Below are 27,674 nucleotides of genomic sequence, written 5' to 3'. Positions count from 1 at the left end.
CTCACAAAGCTCCAAGAGCTCAGTACTCAACTTGGGGATCTCCTAGGTAAGGTCTTTATTTGTCCTAGTGTCACCATGGGGTGCTTTAGTCCTATTTGTTAAGAAGAAAGACTGGTCACCGATGAGGATTATATCCTTTATGTGAGCTCGGTGGTTAGTTGCTTTCGGGTGCTTGGATTACTTAGCTTTTTTCCTAGATATGTCTAGTGAGTCCCCATTTATTGATTTAGTTCCTGTGGTCTGGTAATTTATTAATGTCTTTCCTACTAACCTACCTGGCTTACCTCTAGAGAGGGATATTGACTTCGCCATAGACCTAGAGCCAGGACTAAGCCTATTTCTATTCCACCTTACTGTATGGCTCTCGCAAAAATCTGAGAGCTTAATACTCAGCTTGAGGAGCTTCTAGGTAAGGTATTTACTTTTCCTAGTGTGTCACTGTGGTGTGCTCCTGTTCTATTTTTAAGAAAAAGAACTAGTCTATATGGATGTGTGTCTACTATAGGCAGCTAAACAAGGTGACAGTGAAGAACCGTTACCCTATGCCTCACAGTGATAATTGTTCAACAAGCTTTAGGGTTCCACTGTGTTCTCTAAGATTATTCTAAGGTCTGGTTATCATCAGCTAAGGATTAGGGCAGTGGATATTCCTAAGACTGCCTTCCAAACCCATTATGGTCATTATAAGTTTCTGGTGATGTCATTTGGGCTGACTAATGCTCTTGCTATCTTTATTGACCAGATGACTCGAGTGTTTAGGACCTATGTTCACTCTTATGTTATTGTCTTCATTGATGATATATTAGTACACTCGCAAAGTAAATGAGCATGCACAACATATGAGGATGGTGATCTAGACATTGAGACATCAACAACTTTATGCCAAGTTCTCAAAGTGTGAGATTTTGTTAGAGTCTGTAACATTTATGGGGCACATAGTGTTCAAGAAGGGTATCATGGTGGATTCAACGAAGATTGAGGCTATTCGTGGTTGGGCTAGGCCCACATCTGTTATAAAGGTTAGGAGTTTCGTTGGGTTTGTTGGGTATCACAAATGTTTTTTCCAGGGCTTCTACACTATTTCTACACCCTTGACTCGGTTGACCCACTAGGGTGTTCTTTTTGTGTTTTTTGGGTAGTGTGAATTGAGCTTTCGAAGGCTCATAGAGTTATTTACTACTACTCTTATATTGACTTTTCCAGTTGAAGGTTAATGCTTTAAGATTTATTGTGATGCATATGGTGTTGTCTTGGGTTGTGTTTTGATATAGTAGGGCTAACTTATTGCATATGCTTCCAGATATCTAAGGATGCACGAGCATAACTACCCCACTCATGACTTAGATTTAGCGATGGTAGTTTTTGCTCTTAATATATGGAGATACTACTTATATAGGATCATGTTCGATAGTTGTTTATGTTTGTTTGTCACTTAGCAACTTAGTAGACCTTAGATTCAAGAAGTTGGGTCTGGTTTTTAGTTGGAGAGTAGCTTGTGGGCCAATGGTGTCAGTTTTCTAGAAGTCTTTAGGTGGCTGAAGGTCACTTGAGTTGAGCTTGGTGCCAATTATTCATTAGCGGGTTAATTATCATCAGAAGCAGTACGTTTAGTCAGAAAGTGTTGTTTTAGCTTGATTTTGTGATTTTGGGGACCTTAGGATGGATTATGGTTCTTTCTCTAGGCAGGATTCCTTATTCTGATTGTTGTTGTTCTATGATTTTCAAATAGTGTATATGGTTCTTCCGAACTGCTGTTGTGGAGTATGGTTGACTGGATATCTAAGTATCCTCAAGATGCTCTTCATGGGCAAATATTGGATTTTATATTTGGGGTAAGTAGTTTAGATAGTAAGGTTATTTTAGTTTCTCCTTTGGTTTTATATTTCTTAATTTGGTGTTTCAAGTGTGGTTTGTCTTTCTCGAGTGATTCTGATAATTTTGGCTACTTTTGGCTCATTTGATTGGGAATTAGTGTTAAGGAACAAATTATGAAAGTTCTTGAAGATTTGGGGTAAACTTAAGGTTTTCTTCTTGGCTGGAGTTCTACCCCGGCGTTGTTCTCTCCATGAGGGTGCCTTAAAGTCTGACAAAGCATGCGGGGCTAGCATCCTCATCTTTTTGTGCCCTAGGACTGTAGTTGTCCTTGACTATCATGGGCAAATGTCCAATTACTAGCGAATGTTGTAATGACCCTCCAGGTCATTTTCCTTACACTACTTCCATTTTGTCATTTAGAGTATTTCTATAGCTATCCCCGGTCATTTATGACCTGATAGCACTGGTAGCTCAGTTGTCTGGTCGTTCTTTTAGATTTTTTGCAAGTTTCCATGTTGGAAGGACTTTATATCTTGAAAAGTGATTTTTGAGTTTAAGTGCAGGAAAATTGCTTCAAAACAGATTTCTAGCAGTTCCATCAACTGTGGAATGACCAAACTAGGCTAGAAGCATGGTTGACTTGAATCCAGGGGTTTTCGGTGTGAGTTTAAACTATTTTTAGCATTTGTTCCTTTGAAATTTAGCCTATGGTTGACATTGATCAAGAATATTTGAAAACACACTTAGATGAAAATTCGGATAACCCGAGTAGTTCTACAATGTTAATTTTTTTCTAGAACAACCCTTTGTTCCTTTCCCAAGGCTTCCGATCTAATCCCGAGGGTCGTTGTGGAATTTGGCTCAAAATGGCACTCGGGTGTGCGATCCACTTTTTATTAAAATAACCTCATATGGGAATTTTAATGCGCCATTGAGTTTGAAATATCCATTTGGTAGGGGTAGCATATCTCGTTTGCATGCATGGGATTACGAATGAATCGCGAGTACCCCATCAAAGAATTTGGATATGCCAAGTCTATTTTGCACTAGTTGATTATGATGTCCTCGCTAAAGTGATTCTTAGTTGCTAAAGCGATCGACGCTAAAGTGTCCAGTGTTATAACCCATATTTTGCACATTTAGACATTTTGGGATAATTGTAACAAGTTAAGGATAATGCTATGTTTTGATCTTATTTGATACATAAGTTGGTTATAAAATTTTTGGATGTGGAAATATTGGAAAAGTCCAAGGGCTAAATTAGAATTTCAAAAAAAAAAGAGGAGTTGGAGGCCAAGTAATGAGTCGTAGGACTCGACTTACTTACATAATCTACCAACTTGGGAATCCTACATACTTAAGCTACTTGAGTACATACCAAGCTTACGTAGCAAGGATTACATAGATTTGTAAAACAAGATGAAATTACGAACCCATGAGGGGGAAACGAAAGTGACATATGGCAGCATGAGAGAGTGACACATGGAAGCATGAGAGAGTGCCACGTGGAAGCAGTTGGTTTAAGGGGTGGTCCCTCACATGCCACGTGGAAGCCTATGGTTGGAGGAAGGCATGTGTTGGCCCAATGAGGGCTTGACATGTGTCACCACTTAGTGCTTGACATGTGTCACCACTTCGTGCTTGACATGTTTCAACACTTAGGGGTTGACACATTTCACCACTTAGGTGTTTACACGTGTCAACCCCTAAAATTAGCCTATATATATGTGTCCTATGGCTCATCAATCTCCATACTTCTCTAGAAAACTCAAGAATAAGAGAGAAAGGAAGAGAAGAAACTAGAGAGGTAGAGAGAGAAGGCCACAAATTTAGAGAGGAAAAATGTCAGTTCTCCGATTTTGTTCCATGAATTAATTATATAGGGTATACCATGATTGTATGAAGGTGCTGGTAATGTAATTTTATGGTTAGCAAACAGCTCCGAAGTTTCAGCTGCACTAAAGGAAATTTCGAGGCGAGTTCTGGCAAGTTTTGGCGAGTTTCGGGTAAGGTAACGTTTTCCCTTTCAAACAGAAGTTTATGATGTTGTTACGAGATATATTACATGTCTTGAATGAGGTTGGAAGTGGAAAATTTTCATAAGGACGCTTGACGTTAGAAACAAACTAAATTGAAGTGGTTATAGCTAAATCGAAGTCGAGTAGTGGGTTGTCGTTGTGGTGCTGCGGGTGCATCTGGTTGGGTTTCGTGTTGCAGGGCTTTAAATTTTTTTAAAAAGGGTGTGGGTGCTGATGGTTTCAGCCAAACGACCCTCCATTTGGTATGGTTAAAGATTTTACGAAATAAAGGTTAAAAACTCTATTTTGATATTGTAGTTTTGAGCTAGTGGTTTGGAGTTGTATTGAGTAATGTTGAAGTGATTTACTTGTATATAAAATGCTGGTTATTGTTGTTGGTATGGTTTTTGACATGGTGTCCTAGTTGAAATCTCGGGGATGTTCAAGTTATAGAGGAGATGCTGCCCGATTTTCGGTAACTTAAAAACTAGTAATGAACTAGTCGAGGGAAAATGATAAGGAAATAACCTCTATGGAGACTTGGTTGTAGAGTTGGAATTGGAAAGTGAAAGGTCATTAACCATAGTATTCCTTTCATGTTAAATAGGTTCAAGATACGATGAGGCAAATGTATTAGGAGTAATCCATAAGAGGTATGTAAAGCTAACTGTTCCTTCTTTTGGCATGTCTTTGGCATAAGTATGTAAAGCTTATTCCTTCTCTTGGCATATTTTGACATAAGTATATAAATCTAATTTTCGTTTTTGGCATGGTTTTTATGAAACAAGTATATGACTTTTATATGATTCCAAGGAAGTTCCTATTCGTAGAGCCGCTAGGATGGCCAACTTCTTGATTTTCAAATGGATATTTTATCGTTCCTAGATACATGTATATGATTCCAAAAGTTCTATTTTGACATAACTCATAGTGATATTCAAAAGGTACTTTATACGACTCTTGTCTTAATTTTTGAATAATAACTCATTTTGTTAACTCCATCGAGTCTCAAACATGATTTAAAGTGTATTTAATTTCTCACTACTCCACTCGTGGATGTCTCAATGATTCCTTCACCAAGCCTGGGTTAAGTTTTGTTATCGTGTATACTTCTTTACATTGTTCATCGTGCCCTGATGTGAGGGGGAAGGTATGACCTGTACATGGGTTTTGTAGAGTTATGATGTGCCATGTACACATATGATATGATATGATATGTCCATCTGATATGATATGATTTGTTATGGAGATAATCCCTACTCTAGATGTATGTTGTGCTGTGGCGCTAGTGATGGGGTAGCGACCATATTTTGTTCATCGAGTCCCATAATGGGGCCGGATATGGCATAGGTTTTTCTGCATATATTATCTGTAGTTTTGAAAAGCATTTTGATATTCTGGATATTTTGCTCATTTTTTGCACCTTCTATTTTGGCAATGGCTTTACCTATTACAGTCCATGCTTTACATACTCGGTACATTGTTCGTACTGATCCCCTTTCTTTGGGGGCTGCATTACATGCCCACAGGTACAGATGCTCGGTTTGCTAATACATTTACTCAGGACATCCACCCTGTTAGTTGGCAGTGCTCCTTTGTCCGAAGCCCTATTTTGGTATTAACTTTTCTATTGTATATTTATACGTGATGGTTAAGGGTACGATGGGGCCTTGTCCCATCATATGATTATGCTATCATTCTATAGAGGTCTGTAGACTTGTGTTGTGGGTTCTGTATATGTGTTTTGGGCTTATGTTCAGTGACGACCTTAATCGCCTTCGTGTGCTACATCCATTTTTGTGCGCTCTTTAGCGATCTCTTTTGATTTCTGCATTTATTCATTCTGCTAACACGCTAAGTGGGGCTAAGGGTATGTATGGGTGCCCAACTTGGACACCAGTCACGGCCTACGGAGTTGGTTCGTTACATCCAAGGAGTCGCTAAAAAATCCTTGCCCTACTAGTGGGTATTGCTAAATCAATAGGTGGTCACAAAAGCGACAGGGTCCTCGCTTAAGTGAGTCCCGCCTCTTTGAGGTGGTTGGTTAAGCAACCATTGTGGGTGTACTTAAGCGACATCTGGGGGTCATTTTAATGTCTTGATTTTAATTAAGTGTTCTATCTTTATGACTCATTTTCTCTCTTGATTATGTGGCAATTTTGGTGATTCAAAGGCCTAAGTTCGAGGAAATTTCATGGGGAATCCTTGGATGAGCTCGGATTCTTAAGTAGAAGCTTCGTGTCAGGTAAATTTGGGAATTTAGCTACTCTTGGCATTTTTGAGTTGGGATTGTGATGAATTTTGGGGTACTATATCTTGATATTTGTTTCTCCATTTTAGCGATTCCTGAGGCTATTTTGTGAGGTTTTTCGCAAGGAACATCATGCTGTGATTTGTTTTGATCATGGGAGCTTCGTTTTCGGTAAATGTTTATTCTTAGATATTGTTATTCTTTGGCTGTAGTCTAACTTGGGATTTTTGATGTATGTTTATTTCATGTTATTTTCCAACCCTGGGTGTGTTTCAATCTGTTATTTGAACTTGGAGTGATGTTTTGGATTGGTTTTTGGGGTATATTTTGAAATTATGGACATGAGTCCCATATTTCACCTTCTAGATCCTTAAATTGGCTCGTTTCCAAATTAATAATGTTAACATCAAAACCACCTTTAATCATGTTGTGATTTTATTTTTTATTGCATTACGAGACAAAGTGATTTGGAGTGCATGTTCAGCCTATAGGTGGGCTATGACTTTCCTTTTATTAGATAGAGATGGAATGTGTGAAATCATGTTGAGACGGATGAAATTTGTATTGGGTAGCTTATCTTTATATCTTAGGTGTTAAAAATCATATTTTATGCTTTTATCGGGTTTCTCGGGTAATTGAAAGAATGTGATCTCTTATGTTAAATGTTATTATTGTAACTAGCATCAATTTCATATATTTGGTATTGTGGAGTATGTTAGATTTAGTATAAGTTGTGGAACATTCTTTAGATGCCCTGGTATCACTCTGGCGGGCTTAGATCCTTGTAGAATAACATAGCAAGCTAGTGTCTGGTAGGTGTACCATAGCTAGCCGTAAGTCTTCTCTCATGAACAACCTTATCCATAATTTCCTATTATTGAGACTTTTGGTATGCGTTGGTGATATTAGACTCGTGCTCAGTTTTTTTCATTTCCGGTTGAAGCCCAAGCAATATAGCAGTTGATTCAATGTGGGAGATATCCTCGATAATTATTACCATTTTATTGGAAAAGGGAATATTCGGCACCATCGATTAAATCATTTGTGAATATTTGGATTCAAGTTTTGGACTCTATTTTGGAATCCCATCAGGTCCCAGTCCCGACCTCTACCTACTTGTTAGTACGACGAGCATTTAGGTCCCTATCCCAAACTTGACCATACTAATGGATTATGGTAAACATCCGGGTTCCAGTTCTGGCTTTTACCACTTTAAGAATTCAGATGAGCATTCGGATTCTAGTCTCGGCCTTGATTCCTATAATATTAATGGCCAATCAATTCTTAGAGATTCTTGGTTCGGGGATGAAATGGTTCTTCATTTCTTGGTAGCGTAGATTCTTAGTTCCTAGCGTTTGTATTCGTAGCTATTATGTGTAACTTATGTTCTTATGGGTGTTCGTCCAGGTTTTATTTAAACTTGCGTACGAGTGTCTTGGCTGGGCTTATGGGAAGCCTAGTTAGCTGTAGTTTTTTGTAGTCTTCCTAGATAGTGTCTTCCTGTTTGTTGGTTATTTACCATCCATACCTTAGATGCTTTTTATGATTCCTGTTTAGGCTTACTCCTCTTTTTTAGAATGTTTTTACCTTTTTCCCTCAGTCGGCCTATGATACCTACTGGGTACCTTATATCTGGTACTCATACTGTACTCTATATCTACTTTCGAGATGCAGGTACAAGCACTAACTACCGCCGTAGATAGATTGAGTCTGTTGCAGCCAGATTCGGAGATCAAGGTGAGCACATGCTATTTTGAGATCATTTTTGTCTCCTTCAACTTGGATGACCTGTCTTTTTGTACTTTTGAGACTAGCTAGTGTTGTATATATTTTTGGTCTATCTTAGGACTTGTACTCATTTTATTTTTGGAGCAGCTCTGTACTAGTGATTTCCAGGTTCTAGGAGGAATTCAGTATTTTGTATATTTAACTAATTTCTCCTTATTCCGTTATTTGTTTGGTTTGTCTTAGTTCTATTTAGTAATTCCCCATTATACCCATTACTTGCAATTGCAGGGTTACGTGTCTGGCTTACTACCAAGGGGTTATGTTATATACCATCATGATTTGAGAAATTGGGTACTGACAACAACCCATAAAATAGTGGTAATAGACACCTCAAGCCCTTTCTTGAATGTTCTAAATTTATGGACTTTACTTATACAATTGGACTTCTACAATCCGTAGAAGGGTCCATTGCCAACCAAGATCCATTTTAATTTTTCAAAAGCCAAGCCCAAGAAAATTTGTGACTAATATTAGTCTCTTATCATTGCCCAATAAGGTTGTTTTCTCATTAACGCTTAGAATTTAAGAAAAGGAAAAACATTAGGGTTCAAGAGATTCAAGTAGGATCTTCAAGTTTCACTTAGATAATCATTGTTCTAGGTATGCAAGGACAATCACAACGTTGGACTAATTTGTTCCTTGTGCCCTACATCTTCATATGATCAAGTTGAGTTTGAGTTCTAGTTTCGATTCCGATACTTATTTGAGTTCTTGTATATATTTAAATATACTTTGATGATTTTCGTAAGTTAAGTTCTTCAGATGTTCGTTCATGTTTACATTCACATGAATACTAGTTGATTTTTTGCATTATTTATTTTTATTCATTGAGTCAAAGAATGGTATATTTTATCACTTAAATTGAAAAAGAGTATGAGCATGAGTTTGAGTTTTGAGAATATTCTTAAGTATTATTGAGTCTAAATGAGTTAAGTAGTAATACATTTAAATATCTACTTTGAGATTGAGTTGAGAAGTCAAATTATACTTTTAAATGTATTTATTGAGTTGAGACCATGTCTATTTTAAAGAAAAGAGATGAGCTAAGAAGTGTTTAGTTTTGAGAAATGTCCGATAAGACTGAATGAGTTAATTGAGTACATACACTCACTTGATATATGAGCATAATAAATATATTTGGTATTAGTATTGAGCAATGATTTAGATATGAATATAAAACAACTTGAACCCCATTAACTACATAGCCATCATAGGATAAGATTGTGCCATTCATTTGGGCGACTCATCATAGTCCCCAAAGAGGAATTTTATTGTATCCTTGATATGAGTTATGTCCTTTACAAGGTACTAAATGGATGTGGCAATGATAGAAGTTTGTTGTATCATCATGTATCTCATAAGTGATGGTTGTCGGTTCGATAAACTCTCCAAAAGTGAGATATTATGTAACATCCCTAAAAATGCTCACAAGTGCCTTAAGAATGCCTTGGGAATAGGTCGCCCATGTAATGCATTATCCTTAATATTTTTGGTGAATCCGAGTTCTGAATATTGAGTAGGAGGTCAAAAACTGTAGGAAAATAGTTTTGATAGATTTTTAGGACCCGCAGATCAAAAGATAGATTTTTCATGGAACTGTACAAACCAGTAAGGTGTGGGACAAGTATGATTTGCGGACTTGCTTGCCTCCATGTCGCGGACTTGCTTGCCTCTATGTCGCGGACCTGGAAATGTGTTTTTGGCCGAATTTTGTTTTTACTAAGGGAACTTTAGTTCCCTAAATTGTTAACTAATGAACCTAGATATTTTTAAGACCTAATTCAACTCTATAAATTGACCTAACCTCTAATTCTATTCATTCTTCTACAATTCACGTACTCAAATATTTCTCTCTCTACAAAACACTCTTAAGGGCTCCATTGAAGACTTCAAGTAAATTCACTCAAGCTCTCTATCAAAACTCTCAAGTTCTTCCAAATTATTTGGTGTTCTCACTTAAGGTATGTGGGTATTGATTCATAGATCCTTTCATCCATAAATCCCAATCAATTTCTCAATGTTTTCTATTAAATTAAAGTATGGTATTTTATGGATTTTATGATATCTCTTCCTATTGCATTAATTATGATTCAAGTATGATCATGAGTCTATTTTAATATAAATTGATGGTTATTGCATTAAATTGAAGAGTTTTCCCATAAATTCTCCTATTTTGATCTCTAGGGTTCATGATATTAATTATGGGTATTTTCAATTATACTTCCTAATGATATTATCTTTATTAATTATGTATGGGATGATATAAAGATTATGATCATGCATGTTTTCAAGTCAATTGATCATGCATTTGTGTCTTACCCTAATTTCAAGTACAAGCTATGGTCATAAATTTTCAAATATGAATTATGATTATGTATTTCAACTATGATATTAACTATTATGTATGACTTGTAATGTGGAAGGACAATGCCCGCATTGCACTTATGTTTATGCAAGTATGATTGTAATGATGAAAGGACAATTCTCACATTACAAAAATGTTATGAAAATGAGCTACTCTATGATTTCAAACCTATGATCATGACTATGATATATGAAATTATCATTTCTATGCTATGCATGTATTCTACCAAATTATGACATAAGGTGGGGGCCCTACCAAAAGCCTTAGTAGTAGCCTCATGTACCATAAACTATATGCCACCGTAGGTTGCCTTTATGGCCTAGCTAGTGGATCCACATATAGCGTATGCATGACCCTTCTAGCGGGGTAGAGTCTACCTTAGCAAGTAGATTCCCCTTTCCTCCGATGTATGGGCAACATTGGGATTCCATGTTATAGCTCGCATGGTCTTATTATCGGTTATGGTTCATATCCTACATATGTATGGTCCTTTTTACATTTTAAATGACTAATCCTATATTTTACTTTATATGATACTCTTATGGTTTATTATACATTGATTCTTCTTAAAGACTACTAATGATTTTTACTACTACTCCTATCATGCTATTTTAAAATGGTCATTTGTATAAACATGGTTTTCTATGCATTACATTACCTATATACTTAGTACATTCCAATGTACTAATGCATAATTTTTGCCTACATTATCTCATAATGTAGGAGTTGAGGTTGAAGATCATATTCCTCTACGTGGATAATTAAGCTTTCCTATCGGCAGTGTTCATGGTGAGTCCTCATCTATCGGAGACTAGTCATCAAGTTGGTTAATATTTTCAAAGACCTTTGTTATGTTTCATATTGAGGGTGAGCTAGGGACATGTCTTATCCCCCGCCCATGTTCATGAGTAGAGGCATCTAATTGGTCAAATATTTCGAGTCTATGTTGTCATGTGACTTTCCTCAATTTCTATTCATGGTTTAGACTCTCTTACGATATTTCCGCTTTTACTTTACCTTATGTTTGTTTGTGATATGTACAAGAGACTTAGTTGGTGCCCTTCGGATTTTCGATCACCGTGTTACAACTAGGCCCTAGGACGGGTCGCGACAAACTTGGTATCAGAGCACAAGGTATTTTAAGTATCCTAGGGTGTCCAATATGCCGCGTCAAGTAGAGTCTTATGCATAAGTTTGAAGCGCGCCACACTTATGAGTAAGAGTCTATAAGGCATCTTAGGAAATTCTCACATCTTTCATGATCCATGTCGTGTGATATAGTGGTACTCTAAGCCCTTCCCTCCTAACGATTATTCTTTGTGATTTTTAGAACATGCCTCTACGAAGACAAAACCCTCAAGCTAATGGTCCTCTTCTCGATCAAGTAACTACTAATGATTTTTGGACCAGTATCACTATGCTAACTCATATAGTGGCCAATCAAGGAGTAATGGATCCTTCAAATGTGATCACACCAGCTTCAAGAGTTAGAGACTTCACAAAGATGAACCCTTCTGAGTTCCATAGTTAGCTGTTGCGCCTGTCTTTAATGGTGACCAAAATATTATTTTTGTGCATGTGTGTGCTTGGGTTATATTGAGCGCTGAATTGTGCTTCTTTTTAATGCACAAGTTTAAGGTGGCGTAGAGTACCCTTGTACAGAGTTAATTCCATAATTAATGGAGTGGGTCCCATATTCTTATTTTTAACTCTGAAATTGGGTTTTCTCTAAATTTGATAATTTTAATGTCAAAGAGAGTGTATTGACATTGTGATTCTATTTTTGATAGCGTGGCAACATTCGAAAGGGATAATCTTCAGTTTTATGAGTTGGACTATGCACGGTCGTTCTATAGTTAGGTTACTATTTTCCCCTCTTTTGACTGAACATGTTTAGGCATAATATACTGAACTGTATGAGGTTGGAGGGGTTTGGGCATTGAGCATTCTAAATTCCTAGAATTCATCTCCTAGGCGTTATTTTTGAGGAATTTTTGGACTGTTAAAACATGTCTCCTATTATTGTTCATCATCCATACCTTGTGATGTTTGATGTTCCTTTGTTTTATGTCTTTGGAAGCATCTTTGGCCTTAGTCTAGGCTTAGACTAGTGTTTCTTTCGACTTGCACAATTTTGGGTTTTATAACTTCTTCAACGTCATTTCGGACAACTTCGCTCCTTGTAGACTAATATAGCAGACTTGAGTCTGATACTCTGAGCTTTAGCTAGGCAAGTAACATAGCTTTGGAACTTTACCTCTATAATTTCTTATTTTTCTATCAGTCCCATATCAGTTGGTTCTTGATTTCGAAAGTCTATTCATCAATTTTGGTTGGATGTGGTTCAGGATGGAGGGATTTATTGATGGTACTTGGATTGGGGGGGACTCCTCATGACATTCGATTGACCGTTGATAATAATTTCAACTGACTCACCTTTGTTCCTGTTTAAGTTCCAAATTCACTTCATCGGCTAGGGTTCAAGTCCTTGCCTAGGTATTATCACCGCGGTTTAAGTCCATGGACCTACTTAGCGATGGTTCAAGTCCACAATTGTGATCAGCCTAGGTTCAAGTCCATCATTACTTGTTAGCTTTTCTTTGAGTCCTTAGCTACTATTACCTTGGTTCAAGTCCTTGGTTGTTATCAAATCTCAGTTCTAGTTCCTGATACTCTTATGATTCTTCGGTTCAAGTCCTTAACTATGTTCAACATTAGTTAAAGCTTCAAGATTACATAATGGTTTGTTTCAATTCTATGGGAAGTTGTGGCATTATTGGAACTTCATCGGATTCTCTCATTTTACTTCAAAAACTTTGCTCTTATCGGGCTTAAGGAAGTCCATTCAGGTTGTTACTTTTAGACTTATGCACGAGGGTACCCATTTGGTTTAAGGGGGACTCCTTCTCCTTCTGTGTTGAGTATGCTTGTGTACATGCCTATCTTGATTTCTTGTTTCTGTCTTTTTTGATGGTTAGTTTCTCTAATTTCAGTTTACTTTTGCTTTCCTTGCTCAGTTCCCCTATGATGTCTATTGGGTACCTATTGTTTTGGTGCTCATACTATACTATTTCTTTACTGAATATATATATATATACATACATATATATATATATATATATATATATACATACATATATATATATATGTTTTTATGATGCAAGTTCGAGTACTAACTATCAGTGTAATTTTGAGCCAGCTGCAGTCATGATCGAAGATGAGGGTGTGCATATAACATTCTGGATTTACCCGTCTCCCTCTGTATATATATATTTTGTCTGTCTTTTTCTCTTTGAGACAATCTTGTTTCTGTGGTCCACTTTTGGGACTTGTACTATTTTTATAATAGCTCTATACATGTGAGTTACAAGTTTCGGGAGGGATATTTCAATTTGTATATATTTCGTTATGCTTCTGCTTTCATTTATATTCCTGTTATGGGTCTTCTTGCTTACTGGTAGGTCATAGTAGGTGTCATCAGGACCTGAGAAATTAATTCATGACAAGTTGGTATCAAAGCCCCAGGTTCACCAGTCTCACTTGTACAAATCTAATGTCTTGTAGAGTCCGGCAGATTGGGATGCTAGAAGATGTCTTTGGGAACTTGACTCTTTTGTATGAGTATTGTGCAGTGTGTATCTTATCCGTTTCTGGAAATATCACTTGGTCCACTCTTTTATTATATTGCTCATACTTGTGATAGTGCTCTATATAGAGGTAGAGGCTGACCCCGACGTCGTGCCAAGATTGCGCCTCTAGCTCAGGATAGGGAGCAGACTCCGTAGGCGAAGCTGGTTCCACCATTAGCTTCAGTATATCATCCACCACTTGGATCGGGATCAGCTTAGCCACCGTCTCTGCCAGTTGCAACTTTGAACTTTTAGAAGATATTTGCCCAGATATTAGCTTATATTGGGGGTATGCAGTAGGTCCCAACTACATGTATTTCAGCACTGCACCATATTATGGTGACTATTCAGGGGCGAGACCTAGGGTTGACCTCATTTTTCTTTATATGGTAGATGTTTACTTGATTCTGGCATAGATAGGTTATCTACTCACCACGCGGTCTTAGATTACTATGCCAAGACTATTACCTCAGCAATGCGAGGTATTCTACTCTTGGTATGACAGGGCTCTTGCAGTCTCATGCCAGTTCAGGTGATCTCATTTGTTCAAGCTCAGAGGTTAGTAGCTAGCAGATGTTTGGCATACTTGTCTTGATACAATCCCTATAGTCTGCGAGTTTGTAGATGTGTTTCATGTCAACTTGCATGTCCTTCCTCTGGATTAATATATTGACTTCTTTATTGATTTACAGTTGGGTATTCTTTCTATTTCTATCCCACCATACCCTAGTCCCTGGCAGAGCTCAAGAAGCTCAGTGTTTAGCTTCAGGATCTCTTGGGTAAGGGATTAATTTGGCCTAGTATATCACCTTGGGGTACCCCAATCCTATTTATTAAGAAGAAAAATGGTACTATGCGGATATGTATTGACTAGCAGTTAAACAAGGTGATGGTGAAGAACCATTACCCTATTCCTAAGAATGATGATATATTTGACTAGATTCAGGGTGTCGTGGTATTTTCTAACATTGATTTGAGATTTGGCTACCACCAATTGAGGATTAAGGAAGTGACATCCCTAAGACTGAATTTATAACTTTTTTGACCACTATGAATTCCTAGTGATGTCTTTTGGGTTGACTAATTCCCCTGCCGCTTTCATAGACATAAAGACTCAGGTATTCAAGCAGTACTTGGACTCATTTATCATATTGTTCATCAATGATATTTTGGTATACTAGAGGAGTTGAGATGAGTATGAGCAGCAATGAGGGTAGTACTCCAGACAATGAGAGATCAGTGCCTTTATGGGAAGTTCTCAAAGTGTGAGTTTCGGTTTGAGTTTATTGCATTCTTTACGGATGTGGTGTCCAAGCATGATATTATGGTAGATCCGACAAATATTGAGGCTATTCGTGATTGGACCGGGAACACCTCGGTAACTGAGATTCTTAGCTTCGTCAGATAGGAAAGGTACTATATGCTCTTTGTTCAAGGGTTTTTTCTACTATAGCGATACACTAACTCAGTTGATCGGAAGATTGTGAAAGTAGCTTTAGGAGGCTCAAAACGTTGTTTACCAACACTTCTATCATCACTCTTCCAGTTGAGAGTGAGGGATTCACCATTTATTGTGATGCATTCATCATTGGTTTGGGTTTTGTACAGATGTAATAGGGCCGGTTTATTCATTAGTTATCAAGTAAGCTTAATTTGCATTAGTACAACTACCTTACTTATGACTTGGAGTTGGCAGTAGTAGTGTTTGCACTTAAGATTTGGAGGCACTACCTGTATGAAGTTTGATGCGAGATCTACATTAATCACAGTAGCCTTCAATATATTATGTGTCAAAAGGATCTTTATTTGAGGAAGCGCCATTGGATTGAGCTCATGAAGGACTACGACCTCTCTATTCACTACCATCCGGTCAAGGCAAATATAGTAGCAGATGCCTTGTGTCGGAAGGCAATGAGTATGGCTAGTCAAGCTTTCCTTTACACTATTGAGTGACCTTTATCTTTGGATATCCAGTGCTTAGCTAACCGGATGATTCGGCTTGACATCTTTGATTCCCAGTGTGTGCTAGCCTAAGTGGGGCTCAGTCATCTCTATTGGATCGGATCGTAGCCATCAGTTTGAGGATAAAAATTTAGTTGCACTTCGTGATTGAGTTTTGGGAAATGACGCTAGCTTGGCTGCTTTAGATTCAGATGGGGTATTAAGGTTTTTTGGTTGTCTTTGTGTTGGGGGTTTAGGGGTGTTTGGATGATCGTTTGAGTTATATTGAGGAGCCAATTGCTATTTTCGCAAGCTATGCCAGACAGTTATGATCCATAGCTATTTCTGTGATTAAGGTCCATTGAAGGCATGATCCAATCAAGGAGGCTACCTTGGAGATTGAGCAAGAGATGCAGGCACAGTTCTCTATCTTATTTGAGCCTTCAGGTACTTCTTGACCCTTATTTTCGTGAACGAAAGTTCTTTTAGTAGTGGATGTTGTAATGACCCTCTACATCATTTTTGAAATAAAGCATTCATTTCATAATTTAGAGCATTCCTGTAGAGACCCAAGTAATTTATGACATGCTGGCACTGACTATTCAGCTGTCTGGTCATTCGTTTGGGTTTTAGGCCTATTTACCTATGTAGGAGCTTTTATAACTTAAAAAATGGACTTCGGTCATAAATTTAGGTAACCAACCTTGGAATAGGATTTTGACGGTTCCACCAACTCTAGAATGGAAAAAATTGTCTAGTAGCATGGTCGACAGGAGTATCGAGGCAATCAGTATGAGTTTGGAGCTATTTGGCATTTAAGTCTTGAAAACTAGCCAATAGTTGACTTTGATCAATATTTTTGGAAAACATGCCCGAATGGGAATTCTGACAGAGCAGTTAGCTTTGGAATATTGATATTTTTGGTCTAGAATTACGTGTGTCGAGACTTCTAATTTTATTTCGAGCCCTTTTATGAATTATGGCTTAAAATGTTGCTTGGGCATGGAACCTACTTTTTGTCGAGATGACCTCCCTTGGAAACCTCAACTGCGCCGTTGATTTTAGAATGCAGAATTTAGTAAGGTAGCATAGTTTCTTTATACATACGGGATTCCAAATGAATTCTGAGCACCTCATCAAAGACTTTAAAATGGGAATGATTTGTTGGTATGCTGGTGCACCGTATCTGGTGCCCCCCACTTCTATAAAGGTGGCCATTTTCATCACTTGGTTCCATCTTCATGTGATAATTTCTTTTTCATTTTGAGTTCAAATGAAATGATTTAAAAGCCTATTTCGCATGGAATTTTGAGAATTGATCGTGGGTTCACCGTTTGAGGTAATTTTTGAGTTTTTGCTATTTGTTCGGATGGTTTTTGAGTTGATCTTCTTGGAAACTTGGGAAGTTGATTTCTAGGACATTTTAGGTCCAAATTGAGTGGTTCTTGGGTATAGATTGTGGTACGTTTTGCGAGCGTATTGGTAGGATAGGACATTGACTTAGGAGCTTCGTTGGGGGTGAGTTTTTTAATTCTAGTTGTTGCATTGTCTATTTTTAGATTGGAGTTTGAGGGATTTTTGAAAAATAATATCTTGGTCAATATAGGTCCGAATTGGGTGATTCAAAGCACCAAATTGTGGGGGGTTTTGTGAGGATCATCGTGGTGTGGTTAATTTCAACTGTAGGACCTTCGTTTGAGGTAATTTCTCTGTTTTAGCTGCTTCCCATGTCTTTAATGGTGATCTAAATATGATTTTTGTGCATGTATATGCTTGGTATGTATTGAGCACCCAATGGTGCTCCTTTTTGAAGTAAAAGGTTGGGGTGATTTATTTATGGAACTCAGATTGGACACGTCTAAGATTTATGCAATTTTGGTGTCGTTGGGCCTTAAAACTTCTTCGATGTCATTTCAAACAACCTAGCTCCCTATAGACTGATATAGCAGACTTGAGTCTGATATCCTGATCTTTAGTTAGGTAGTAATGCGGCTTAAGAACCTTAGCTCTATAATTTCCTATTTTTCTATCTATCCTATATCACTTGGTTCTTGATTTCGGAAGTCTATTCATCGATTATGGTTTGATGTGGTTCAGGCTAGAGTGATTTATTTATAGAACTCAAATTAGGGGTACTCTAGTGATACTCGGTTGTCTATTGATACTAATTCTGACCGAATCTCCTCTATTCATGGTTCAAGTCCCCAATTCACTCTACCGGGCGGGGTTCAAGTCCTTGCCTAGGTATTATCTCCTTGGTTCAAGTATCTGTCCTTACTTGGTCATGGTTCAAGTCCACAACCTTTATTAGTCTTGGTTCAAGTCCATCTCTACTTACTCGATTTGGTTTGAGTCCTTAGCTACTATTACCTTGGTTCAAGTCCTTGGTCTCCCTTGCACATGGTTTAAGTCCATGACTATCTATCAGGTTGGTTCAAGTCCTTGGTTAATATCAAATCTCAGTTCAAGTCCCTAATACTCTTATGATTATTCGGTTCAAGTCCTTAACTATGTTCAGCTTTGGTTAAAGCTTCAAGCTTACAAAATGGTTTGGTTCAAGTCAGCGGGAAGGTATGGCATTGTTGGAACTTCATCAGATTCTCTCAAGTTACTTCAACTATGTTTTCTCCTATCAGGCTTATGGGAGTCCGTTAAGTTTGTTCCTTTTAGACTTGTGCACGAGCATACTAATCAGGTTTATAGGAGCCCAGCAAATTTGGCTGGTTTCTCTCCTTTTTCTTGTGTGTTGAGTATGCTCATGTACATACTTACCTTGATGTCTTGTTTCTATCTTTGGTTGTTGTTAGTTTCTCCCATTTCAGTTTACTTTTGCTTTCTTTACTTAGTCGTCCTATGATGCCTACTGGTACTTATTGTTTTGTTACTCATACTACACTCTGCTTATGCTTTTGTGATACAGGTCCAAGTACTAACTATCAACATTGATTTCGAGCCAGCTGCAGTAGTAACCGGAGATGAGGGTGAGCACATAATGTTTTGGATTTAACCATCTCCCTCTGTATATATATTTTGTCTTTGTTTTTCTCTTTCAGAAAGTCTTATTTTTGTGGTCCAGTTTTGGGACTTGTACTCTTTTTTGTAGTATCTTTGTACATGTGACTTTCAGGTTCTGGGAGGGATCTTTTGTTTTGTATATATTTCATTTTGCTTACGCCATTCATTTGTGTTCTTTATATTTCATTATTATTTTAGTTGTATTGTTTTTTCTACCCTAACATCCCATTACTCACAATTTTGTGATATGGGTTGGCTTACCTATTGGTGAATCATAGTAGGCTCCATCATAACCTGAGAAATTGGGTCATGGTTTGTGTATTGATAAAGAGAGATAAACTTATAGTGTATACTTCCACACAACTTAAGATTCTTGAGGGAAATTATTCGCCAAATGACATAGAGTTGGCAGCGGTAGTATTTTCCCTCAAGATTTGGCATCATTATCTCTATCGTATGCTTGTAGATGTATTCACGAATCACTAGAGCTTGCAATATGTTTTTAGAAAGAAAGACCTGAACTTGAGGTAGAGAAGATGGCTAGAGTTTCTCAAACACTAATGACATGAGTATTTTCTGCCATTAAGTTAAAGATAATGTCATTTTTGACTCTCTCAGAAGTTTATGCGTAGGGATTATTACAAACATTGAGGAAGAAAAGAGTTGGATAAAGAAGTGCATAGACTTTTGTGTTTGGGAGTTCATTTTTTGGACTACTCTGATAAGGGATGTGTTATTATTCAAAATGGGACCGAGTCTTCATTAATTGTTCAGGTGAAGGAAAAGAAAGACCAAGACCCCATTCTACATTAGTTGAAAGATGATGTTCATAAGCAGAAAGTGATGGCTTTTTCTAAAGGGGGAGATAGAGTGTTAAGGTATCAAGGTAGATTATGTTTTCTTAGTGTTGATAGTCTTTGATATATAATTATGGTAGAGGCTCATAGCTCTAGATATTTGATTCATCCAGGCTCTACATAAATGTACCATGACTTGAGAGATGTTTATTGGTAAAATGGTATGGAGAATGACATAAGAGATTTTGTGTCCAAGTACTAGAAATGCCAAAAAGTCAAGGTTAAGCATCAAAGTCCATGTGGTATAGATTAGAATATTGATTTCACTACAGGTTTACCGCGGTCTCACAAACAACATTACTCGATTAGGGTGCTTATTGATAGGATGACCAAATCAGCCCACTGTTTACCTGTTAAGACTACAGATTCAATCAAGAAGTATGCAAGATTGTACATTCAATAAATATTTTGACTTCATGGAGTTCCCTTGTCTATTATCTCAAATATAGTTACTCAATTAATTGTCCAATTTTTTGAAGTCATTTCAGAGAAATTTGGGTTCAAAGGTGAATCTTTGTACCACTTTCTATGCCTGATGATTAGGTGGAGCATACAATTAAGTATCTTAAGGATATGTTGAGAGCTTGTGTCATTCACTTCAAAGAATATTGGGATGACCACTTTTCCCTTATTAAGTTTGCCTATAATAATAGCTTTCATTCAAGTATTCAAATGGCTCCATATAAGGATCTTTATGGGTGGAGATGTAGATCACCAATTGTTTTTTCAAAGTTGGTGAAGCTGAGTTAATAGGCCTAACATAGTTCATCAAGCTATGGATAAAGTAAAAATTATCCAAAAGAGGTTGAAAACTAGCAAGGTCGTCAAAAGTCCTACACGGATGTTAGTTGAAGAGATTTGGAGTTTGAGCTGAATGATTGGGTGTATCTGAATGTTTTGCCTATGGAAGGGGTTAAAATATTTTTGAAGAAGGGGAAGCTTGGTCCCTGATACATTGGTCTTTATTAGATTATTAAGAGAGTTGGCAATGTCACCCATGAGTTAAAGGTTCCATCAGAGTTTGATGTCATTCATCCAGTGTTTCATATTTTTATGCTTAACAAATGTTTGTGAGATCGTTCATTTATTGTTTGAACAGAGAGCATTGGAGTGAAAGATAGCTTTTCTTATGAGGAGATCCTTATCTAAATTCTTGATCGGCAAGTATGTAAATTGAGGACCAAAGAGGTTGCTTTAGTCAAAATCTTGTGGAGAAATAAATTTGTTGAGGAGTCTATATGAAAATGTGAGGATGATATGAAATCCAAATACCTGTACCTATTCATCCTCGTAGTGTCAATGTTAAAGGTAATATTCCTATTCCTATTTTTGAGTTAAAACCTTCTTGAGTTTGAGTAATTGATTTGAGTTAGTTTAGTATTTATTCCATTGACTAATTGAGTGAGTTGTTCTTGAATTTGAGTATTCAAATAGTTATTCTTGAGTTTGAGTCTTTGAGTTCCTGCATTGTATTCGTGTCTTAAGTAAATTCTTAGATTTGTCCCTATTCAAGGATGAATGATCCCAAGAGGGATATATTGTAACACCCGTACTATTTTAACTTAGACAAATTTTGAGAACTTTGAGAAAATCAAAGGAGAAACCATTGATAGTAAGTCCAAGACCATCTTTATGGTCCATAAAGTGTTGTACGACCCGTAGGGATCAATCATAAAAGATATCCCCAAATTGTAGTCCAAGTCATTTTCCACAATGCCTATTACGAACCATCTAAACTTATATGAACCATAAGTCTCTCTCGTAAACCCAAGGCCACATTCAAGCAGCTACTGGAATGTGCACACACTCCACGAGCCAAGTCTATGACTTCTAGAGAAGTCTATGAGTAGTAGAGGGATCTGTAGACCCCAAGTCCCACATCCCCAATCAACTTGTACAATTGGTCTTCATAACCCGTTCAAGAGTTTATAACCCATAGAAGAGTGGTCGTAGACTCCTCAAGCCCAATTCCAGAATGTCCAAATATTTGGACTTTACTTCTACGATCGGAATTCTACGGCCTTAGAAGACTCTACAATCCATAAAAAGGTTTGTGGGCGACAAAGATCTGGTTTAATTAGGGGTAAAGTAGTCTTTTCCCATATTTACTAAGCTAAAGCCAAAATGATTTGGGACTAAAACGATTCCATTATCAGGACACGGTGAGGTTTTTCTCTTATTAACACTTACAATCTTTTGAGAACAAGAATTAGAGAGAAGGAAAAGAGCTAGATTCAAGAGTTTCAAGAAGGATCCTTGAGTTTTGCTTAGATAATCACCGTTCCAGGTATGTAAGGCTAATCACAACTTTGTACTAAGTTCTTTCTCATTCCCTACATCTTCATTCAATTAAGTTGAGTTTGAGTTTGAGTTTTAATTCTGATAAATTGAATTCTTAAGTTATCTATATAATTTCTTATTGAGTTCTTCTATATATTTAAATATAGTTTGATAATTTTCATTAGTTGAGTTCTTGAGATGTTCTTTCATGTTTTCATTAACATGAACTCTAGTTGAGCTTTTGCATTATTTCTTTTTTTGCATTGAGTTAAAGAATAATATATTTTATCTCTAAAATTTAAAAATAGATGAGTACTAGTTTGAGTTTTTTGAAGTATCTTAATTAGTATTTTGAGCATGAGAATTATTAAGTCTAAATGAGTTGAATATTAATGCATTAAAATATCTACTTTGAGATTGAGTTGAGAAGTCAAATTATACTTTTAAATACATTCATTGAGTTGAGAAAAGTTGAGTTTTGAGAAACGTCCAATGAAACTAAATGAGTTAATTGAGTACATAAACTCACTTGATATATGAGCATAATAAATATATTTTGGGAGTATTATTTAGCACCAATTTATGTAAGAGTGTAGAACAACTCGAACCCCATAAACTATGTAGCCGGCACAGGTCAGGATCATGTTGTTCATTCGGGTGACTTCTTATAGTTCCAAAGAGGAATTCTACTAGATCCATGAGATGAGTTGAATCCTTTACCCTGGAAAGGTATTGGACAATTGTGGAAATGATAGCATTTCATTTTATCATCACATAGCTCATAAATGATGGTTGTCGGTTATAGAAACTTCTCAAGAGTAAAATACTATTTTCATACTGAGTTTAATTTATTATTTCATATCTTTTAAAGAATTGTCTATTTGAAATGTTACATGCTTTAATAAGTTGAGTTGAGTACCTTGAGTTGAGTATCTTGAGTTGCGTATCTTTGAGTAAGTTTCTTTTTAGATATTTTACATAATGTAAATTCTATGTACTGGCGGTATTTGGAAATGCATCATTTAATGATGCAAATATAAGTGATAGAAATCCTTAACATGTGCATCATTGAAGATCATATTTCCATCCAGCTTTTGGTGAGACCTCTTTGCATTAAGAGGCGCTCTTGAGTCTTACTTTTAGTCTTTACATTATTAGCATTTGAGGTAGCTATGGGCCTATCCCTATACCTATTTTATAAGTCAGTTTTAGAGACTTCAAATACTAGTTAGACAGAGTTTGAGTTCATGTACAGAGTTATGTATAAATGTTCCATTTATTATATAAACTTGAGAATCTTAATATTTATTATCTGAGCTAGAATTATTTAAATTCTTTGCATGTGCTTGTCTTAGTTACATTTCATGAGTTAAGTCTTCCGCTGTCACACCTCATCTACACCCTAGGCATAGCCAGCACTCTGAAACCATTATTGGTTTCTTCTCAAACCCTTGGATTGGTTGACTCACCAAGAGAAAGACTTTAACTCATGAAAGTACTCATATGGGAATAATAAGTTCATTTACTTCCCAAAAATAAGTCTCAATACACAATCATATAGATAATGAAATATAACTCAATATTTTAAACATACAAAGTGAATAAACTGAATACTTTTGACTAGTCTATAAAGCCTCTAAGACTGACTCTAAAGTTGGTATCAGAAAAGCTCCATGGCTACCTCAAATTGATAAATAAATGATTCAAAATAAGACTCAAGATCGCCTCTAAATGCAAAGAGGTCTCACCAAGGCTGAGTAGAGAGCTGATCTTCAATGGTATGCCTATTGAGGATCTCTATCACATGTGTCTGCATCATAAAAAGATACAATGTCAAATGACGTCAGCACATGGAATGTAAAGTCTATAAAATAGCTAAAAGGAAACTTAATCAAATACTCAACTCTGAAAATAGCTCATCTCAATAAAATATGCGATATAATAAAATAATGCTTTAAAATATATCAATAGTAAATGCAAATCAGCATATTAAAATATAATATTACTTCTTAGGGGGTTTCTCTAACCAACAACCATCACTATGAGCCTTGTGATGATACAACGTGTCCACATTTCCAGAGGCATCTTATACCTTTCTAGGTTATAGGAAAATAACTGAACTATTGATCCATCTGAAAAGTCCTCTTTTGGGACTATGAGGAGTCGTTCGAATGAATGATACGATCTTATCTACACTGGCGGTGTAGGTTACGAGGTTGGAATTATCTAGACTAGTACCCAAATCGGTTGTCGATACTACTCCTAAAATTACTTTACTCTACTCATATATGAAGTGAGTGTACTTACTCAATTTAACTCTTTTAGTCTCTTTTGGACTTATCTCAAACTTAACTTTGCTTAACCGATCTCTTTTCTTTAACATAGGTAGAAATACCATCTCAATAATGCATTTAAGAGCATACTTTAAGTTCTCAATTCAATCTTGAAATACATGTTAAATGTATTAGAACTCAACTCATTCATATATAAAATACTCATGCTAAAAATATATATTAAGAGAGTTCTTTTAACTTAACTTAACTCATGCTCAAACTCTTCATGATTAAATAATGTAAATAATCATTTTATACTTAAAAATGCAAGAAATATTAAATGCAAAAAACAACTAGGGATCATGTGAATCCAACCATAAATCGAAATTCTCAAAGACTTAACTCATGAAAGTATAATCAAATATACATACTAGAATCAATAGGGAATATTATATATACTCACGAATTCACTTTATTAGAATGGGAACTCAAACTCAAAACTTAACTTGATTGTATGAAGATGTAGGGAAAAATGACAAAATTAGTCCAAAGTTATAATATCCTTACATAACTGGAACAAAGATTATCTAAACAAATATCGAAGACTTCACTTGAAACTCATGAACCCTAGCTCTTCTCCTTCTCTCCAATTCTTTATCTAAAAGTTTTCTAATTATTAATGAGTGACAACCTTCACTGGTTACTGATAAGGGACTATATTTAGTCCCAAATAGCTTGGGTTAAATTTGGAAAAGGTGGGGAAAATACTATAATACCCCTCATTAAAACTGACTAGGTGGTCTATGGGTGCCTTCCTACGGATCATAGAAGGTCACTCATAGAAACCTTGGTCCAAAAGATGGACATTCTAGAATTGCACTATTGGTTGTAAAACTACCTTTCTATGGGTTATAGAACCTAAGACGGGTCATCCATCTAACTTGTTGGTGGAGTATTGAGGATCCTCTAAGGGTGGGGTCTGTAGACCATTTCTTACACCTCGTGCATCCTTCTATGGGTGGTAAGACCCACTTGTAGAAACTTTGTGCACATTCCAGTAGTACTAGAATGTGAAACTAAATTATACAATAGATTCATAAGGGACGTAGGACTTTTTACAACTCGCCACTAAGTCTTATAGAAAGGGTCCTAAGTCGTGATGATTACACTATGTTTTGGAGGACCCTATAGGTCCTACCTATCGCTAGTAGGATCTCCTACAAGTCATAGGTTCTCACTCGTAGGAATATCCTTAGTTTCTGAATTTTTCCAAGTGTCCGGGGGTTATATGATCCCTTCCCTATGGCTTGTAGAACCTCCTACGGGCTGTAGATTGGGTCGTAGACCACTAGCATTTTTCTCTTCACAACTTTTTTTGTTGTCTCTCAAAAGTGATCTAGGGCAGAATTATATGGGTGTTACAATATCTTCCCCTTGGAATCATTCCTCATCGAATGATGTCCAAGCTAGGGATTTTTTCAAAGAACAAATACAATGCAAGAACTTAAAACTCAGCCTCAAGAAGAACTCACTTAATAACTAAAACTTAAGAAGGTACTAACTCAGAGATGGGGATAAGAATAATACCTTTAACATCAGTAGAAGGATGAACGAATAGATGCGGTTACTTTTCTTTCACATCCTCTTTCGTTTTCCATGTAGCCTTCTCAACGAATCGATTTATCCATAAAACTTTGACAAAAGTGACCTCTTTGGTTGTCAATTTATGAACATGATTATCAAGAATTTTTAAAGGAATCTCCTCATAGGAAGCTATATTTCACACCAATATTTTCTATGGGAACAATGAGTGAAGTACTCCTAAGAATTTCTTAAGCATTGATATATGGAACACTAGATGAATGACATCTAACTCTTATGAAATCTCTATCTCATAAAGGACATTGCCAACCCTCTTGATAATCTGGTATATGCCAATGTAACAAGGACTCAACTTTCCTTTCTTCCCAAATCTCATAACTCCCTTTATGGGTGAAACTTCCAAATATACCTAATCATTCTCCTCAAACACCAAGTCTCTTTTCCTAACATCACTATAGGATTTTTGATAAATTTTAGCAGTGTTCGACCATTCTTTGATGACTTTCACCTTCTCAATAGCTTTATAAACAAAGTTTAACCTTTTTAACTTAGCTTCACCGATTTCAAACTAACCAATTGATGATCTACATCTCCCATCAAGAGACTCATATGGAGCCATTGGAATGCTTGAATAAAAGTTGTTATTGTTAGAAAACTCAATAACTGGTAAATAGTTATCCCAATTACCTTTGAAGTCAATAATACAGGAACTCAACATGTCCTCAAGAGTCCAATTTTTATGCTCTGCCTAATCGTTTGTCTGAGGATAGAAAGAGGTACAAAGATTCACTTTGAACCCAAACCTTTATGAAATGACTTCCAAAATTGTGTAGTGAATTGGGTATATTTTTCTGAGATGATGGACAAGGGGACTCCATGCAATTAACTCTCTCTCGAATATACAACCTCGTATAATCCTCTAAATCACCCAAATTAAATCATGTTGTCTGAGAAACCACAGTAAACCTATAATGAAATCCATGTTAATCATCTCTCACTTCCATTCTTGTAATGCTATATTCTGAGCTACACCACAAGGCCTTTTATGCGTACCTTTGACTTGTGCGCAATTTTGGCACTTAGATACTAACTCTACTATATCTCTCTTTATTTTGTTCCACTTATAAACTTTTCTCAAGTCATGGTACATCTTTGTAGAGCTCGGATGAATTGAATATTTGAGGCTATGGGCCTCTGTCTCAAAGACAATCAATCTCGAAACACATAACCTACCTTGATACTTCAACACCCTATCTCCCCAGTTATTAAAGGCCATCACTTTCTATTTATGGACATCTTATTTCAATTGATGGAGAATGAGATATTGATCTTTCTTTTATTTTACCTCAATAACTAATGAAGACTAAGCTTCATTTTTAACAATAACTCCTCCCTCATTAGAGTCCACAAAATGAACTCCCAACCATGCACATCTATGCACTTTCTTGGACAACTCTTTATTCTCCTCCTCTACATTAGTGGTGCTCCCCATGGATAACCTACGAAGAGTATCAGCAACAACATTATCTTTACCCGGATAGTAGAGAATACTTATGTCAAAATCCTTGAGAAACTCAAGCCATCTTCTCTTTCTCAAGATCAAGTCCTTCTAACTAAATGCACATTCCAGGCTTTTATGATCAACGAACACATCCACATGCACCCCATAAAGCTAATGACTCCAAATCTTGAGAGCAAATCTACTGCTGCTAACTCTAGATCATCAGTAGTATAATTTCTCTAGTGAATCTTAAGTTGTATGAAAGCATAAGCTATAACCTTGAATTCTTGCATCAAAACATAGCCCAGACCACTTGTGGATGCATCATAATACATTATG

The sequence above is a fragment of the Solanum dulcamara genome, chromosome 8, assembly GCF_947179165.1.
Source record: "Solanum dulcamara chromosome 8, daSolDulc1.2, whole genome shotgun sequence".
In the NCBI taxonomy this organism is placed as follows: domain Eukaryota; kingdom Viridiplantae; phylum Streptophyta; class Magnoliopsida; order Solanales; family Solanaceae; genus Solanum; species Solanum dulcamara.
Note: the sequence above shows the minus strand (reverse complement) of the source record.